The following is a 5286-nucleotide window of genomic DNA, read 5'->3' as shown; positions in this document are numbered from 1 at the left end:
GCTGTGCAAGCCTTTGGGAGCCAGAGACACGAGAGGACATTAGAGGAGGGAAGGAAGGAAAGAGAGACAGAGGCCAGTGTTGCCCACGGCACCGCTGACCATCATTCAAGGCAGGGTGCCATGGCACACTGGCTGAAAACCACTGGCTTACAGCATAAACCTTGTGGAAGGAGGCCTCCACTAGGGCTGGTCCTTTTAACCATGGCCAAGGACAACAGAACAGATTATAATTCCCTTTGAGTCTTATGGGGCCATTGAAGTGATTTGGAAAACACAGGTTTAAAAACCTTGTCACAGAGAGGTTCCCACACCCACTATCTCGTCTTTGCTCGGGGGGGGGGACGCAACCCTTTTACCTCTTCATAATTTTCAAGAATTCCAAGGGGGAAATCCTGTGTCCCCACTCCAAACTTCCCTCCCACTTCCATGGAACATTGTCCCTATTTTATTTCCTTATTTATTCATTTATTTCATAAAATGTATACAAGACAGACCCTCCAAGTGTCCCTATTTTCCAGGGACAGTCCGGGATTTACAGAAGCCATCCCAGTTTCTGATCTGATCCTGGAATGTCCCGCTTTTCCCTAGGACACCCCTATTTTCATCAGATAAATATTGGAGTGTATGCAACCCTCAACCCCAGGAGATAAGTAACTATGCAACCTTTAGAAGACATCTGAAGGCAGCTCTGTATAGGGAAGTTTTTTACATGTTTTATTATGTTTTCATATATGTTGGAAGCCTCCCAGAGTGGCTGGGGCAACTCAGTCAGATGGGTGGGGTATAAATATTAGTAGTAGTAGGATTGAATAGGACGTCCCTATTTTCATCAAAGAAATGTTGGAGGGCATGACACCGCTTAATTGTAGAAAAAAAGCTTGAAATTGTTTACATATGTGGAAGTCTTCTGCCAACTACCTTCTTCCCCAGGTAGCAATTCTCACCCACACCCCCAATGACTCAGCACATTGCAGTTAGATGGGAATGACCACTGAGGACATCCAAATCTATTTTGCACTGGGAAGGAATAGGGAACCCGCAGCCCTCCAGAGTTTGTTGGACTCCAACTCCCATCAGCCCTTGCCACCGTGGCCAATAATCTGGAATGATGGAAGTCCAACAGCATCAGGTAGACCACTAGCTCCCCCCCCCCCCACGCTGACCCCGGCCTGTTCGGATCCACAGGTTACCTGGCAATCAAGTCCCACTGGAGTGCACGATCCCAAGGCAGATGCTAGCACATAAATCCAGCAATCTGGCAGGCCAACAGATAGAAAGACCAAAGTTCAGTCAGGCCAAGTTCCTGCCTCTGCAGCTGATCCAGGGGTCTGTGAACTTGGAGGTTAGTCCCACACTAGTCCCAAAGAGCTCCCTGGAACATCCAAGCTATGGTCCAACCAACATGGGAAGTAGAGCAAACACAGCTCTGCTGTCCTTCTGTACTTTGCCAGCTGATTGCGGCACCTGGGCTTGACGAGGCATGTGAGCCACACCTGTTCTGAGTCAACTCCAACTGAAGAATCACACACCTCTTCCCAGACCTAGCAAGCCTCACCTGGCCACCTAGGGAGCTGGGCTGTGGGCACTCGCCTGCCTCATCCTCCTAGAGCAGGCATGGCCAAACCTAGGTCTCCAGCTGTTGTTTTTTTTACTACAACTCCCATCGTCTCTAGCTAGCAGGACCAGTGGTCAGGGATGATGAGGACTGTAGTCCAAAAACAGCAGGAGACTCAAATTTAGGAAACAATGTCCTAGAGCTCCCACTGCTTCCTATGCGTCAGAGCCTGCTATGTTCATGGAGACACCCCTCTGGTGTTGGGTCCTGCTGTTCTGGTGCCTGTACACAGACCCCCATTCCTTCGCCATCCTCTGTCACCCTGAGAGTACTTCCTACACCAACGTCTCCATCCCCAGCTTGCCCCAATGTGTGCCCGTCCCACCTACAGCGCTCATTGAGATCCTCTTCTTCTTCTCCCTCCTTCCTGTTGTCCTGCCAGTTCATGGCATCCCCTGGTTTAAGGGTTAGTTGTTTTTGAAAGATGGGGTATATAAGATATGGAATGGAAAGGGGGAAAGGATGGTCAGGAAAGTGTTGCAAAGAGAGGAAAAAGCAAGAAGGAAACACAAAAAGTGCTTGGTACAAGAGTAGCTCTCCCTATAGGTGGGTGGCTATTTCAGTTTTAAATTTTTGGTTCTAATGATGTTGGTTGGTTGGTTATACTGCCCTTCATCCATAGATAATCAGGGTGGCTCACAATTGAATGTACTATAACTATGATCTATAACTTAGATATTGCTTAGCCCAAAATTTCTCCAGCATTTCCCTCTCCCCACAAACCAGGGGTCAGCAAACTTTTTCAGCAGGGGGTCAGTCCACTGTCCCTCAGACCTTGTGGGGGGGCATACTATATTGGGGGGAGGATGAACGAATTCCTATGCTCCACAAATAACTCAGAGATGCATTTTAAATAAAAGCACACATTCTACTCATGTAAAACCACGCTGATTCCCGGACCGTCCGCGGGCCAGATTTAGAAGGCAATTGGGCCAGATCCAGCCTCCGGCCTTAGTTTGCCTACCCATGCCCCAAACCATTCTCCATCAATTAATATAAATTGCATTCAACAATTATCAATTTTTTGTATGTGCTTTCCTTGATCCTTCCTTCCTTCCTTCCTTCCTTCCTTCCTTCCTTCCTTCCTTCCTTCCTTCCTTCCTTTCTTTCTTTCTTTCTTTCTTTCTTTCTTTCTTTCTTTCTTTCCACTACTTTTAAGCTCCCCACTGCATTTGCATTGGAGTAAAGCACTCAGTCTAAGGCCATTCAGCAATTAAATATGTTCACAAGGATGATTCTCCAATAGCTGCCACCAGCCTGCGTTTGATTGTATCAGAGAGATAAGCAACCCTCAGACATACTGCTTTCAGCGGAGTCACTTTGTACATTTCCCAGTGATTCACCAAGTGTCAATAGATCCACTGATGTCATATTCATTGTGGACCAGCCCTGAGGGGACAAGCAGCAGTGAGAAGCATATTTGACACTCGCTTTTATGTTGAACCTTTTCAGGCAGGTCTTCTTTTCAGTCCTGGCTATTTACCACTTGTCAGGTAGTGACAAAATGTGACAGTTCCGCTACTGTTGTGGGAAAAGGCACCAGAAACCTCATGATAAACAACACCATGGAAATGAAGAAATAGCAAAGTGCCATCTTCAGCAGATACCAGCGAAGTCTTATTACAGCAGCAAGAAATAGAACCATAAAGGTGTATTGTACACTCAATAGTGTAAGAGCTGGTTTTTTGTTTTTACTTATGGGAACCCTAACACGTAGAATAGTGAGGTAGGCAGGCAGGCAGGCAGGGAGGAGATAGATAGAGATGATAGATAGATAGATAGATAGATAGATAGATAGAGAATTGGCCTTCACTGGCTCACTTATGTAGCTTTCAAAATTGCTAGACTACAACAGAGGGGCCTCAAAGGTTAGTCCCCTATGGGATGTTTTTTTCCCATATCACTCGGAATCAGAAAGCTGAACTTTAGGCACAAACAAAGCACCATGCTCAACAATCATCCTTTTATCCTGTCCTTGAGGGAATATATATTTTAGAAGTATTGCCCTTTTTACTAGCTCCAGAAAGAGCTGCTTTCAAACACTTTCAACAATTTCACACTGAAAGTCCTCTGTCAGGGGCAATATGCCTCTGAATACCAGATTCTGGGTTTCACAAGTGGCAAGATCCTCTACTGTGTTCAGGTCCCCTTTGCAGGATTCCTGTGTGCATCTGCTTGGCCTCTATGGGAACAGAATGCTGGACATGATCTACCAGGGCTACTCTTAGTCTTTTGTCTGGAGTTACGGTTCCCTTGATAAAGTAAACATTTGAAATGGATTACAACAACATGAGAAGAAGGAGAAGGAGTACATAGAAACTTTTTAAAAAGTTTTTATTTATACTTTTCAAGTTTATACATTTCATTAGTTTTGTGTGTTCAGACCCAGAGACACCCCCCCCAAATAAACACACAATTGACTCAAATTTTAGTTTTGGTTTTTGGCAGAATTTAGGCCACAACTTTATTGATTACAGAAAAGTGAGTGGTTGCAAAGGCTCTGGTTCGACTAGCTCCCTGCACCCTTGCAGGTAGCGCTGACCCAGAGCTCTATCATAGGTCAGCCAAGGGTGAACACCTGAGGTAGGTGAAAAGCCCGGGAACAGACTCTGTTCACTCCCCAGATGCTCCCCTGGACTCAGGCACGGGCACAACCCCCTCTCAGGGGTTGACCAAACCAACTTGAGTCCCTGGATTCCTTTAACGGAATACCTTTCACATAGGGATGGCAAGACTGTTCTCCCATCCCTATCACCTGAACCAGTGCCTATCCACCACACGAGCACCCGCGCTCGCCACCAACCACTCACTCCTGTAACCAATCCCTTAACCCCACTGACACTGCTGTCAGCCACAAATCATTCCCAATCACAGACAGATGAACCCCATCAAGCCTGTAAAGGGATGCATCACGGAAGGTAATGCCCTGGTGACAGATCACCATCCCACTCAAGGCCAGAACCTTCTTGGCCACTGTGCTCTGGACGCGCCTCCTGGCCCTCTCGGTGGCAGCTGGGCGTTGGCTACCTCGCCACACACGTCTCTGCAAAAGCTGCAACCAAAAAATTTTGAGTCCAGGAAGAGCTGCCTTCAACTCTTCCAAGTCCTCCTGCATGCGAGTCCGCAAGCTCAAGCCGACAGCTTCCGGCAAATGGTTCTCACCCAGCTGCACCCCCATTGCCACAGGCGTGCCTTCCGTAGACATCTTCACCCGCACCATCATGAGAAGCTCCTCCCAACACATTCCTCGTCTGGACAGCCAGGAGATGTGCCACGTGGTCGGGAAGTCCGAGCCTGCGTCCAAATCCAGACTCCATTGCCCTTCTTCTGGCCCAGTGGACAATGCTGTGCCTGACTATCCAGACGTGCAGGGCAGACAGACCTAGGAATGAACAAAATAATATTAATAACCGTACTGCTTCCGTACATAACCCCTGTATGTATCAGACTTCTAGCAGCTCACATCCTTGATCCTGTCAACAGGTCCCAGTGCGCTGCAGTAGTGACAGCACCAATGTGGAAGGAATGAGGTGCAAGCTCACTGGCCAGCAGGTCACACGCTGCAATCGCCTTATGCATCACTGCAGCAAACCATCCCCGGTCTTTGAGGGGATGGTTTCACTTTACATTTTCTTGCTATTAAAATCCTTGCTGCAGTTGAGGCATACATG

Source organism: Podarcis vaucheri (assembly GCF_965113315.1).
Source record: "Podarcis vaucheri genome assembly, chromosome: 2".
Taxonomy (NCBI): domain Eukaryota; kingdom Metazoa; phylum Chordata; class Lepidosauria; order Squamata; family Lacertidae; genus Podarcis; species Podarcis vaucheri.
This window is presented reverse-complemented; position numbering follows the sequence as displayed.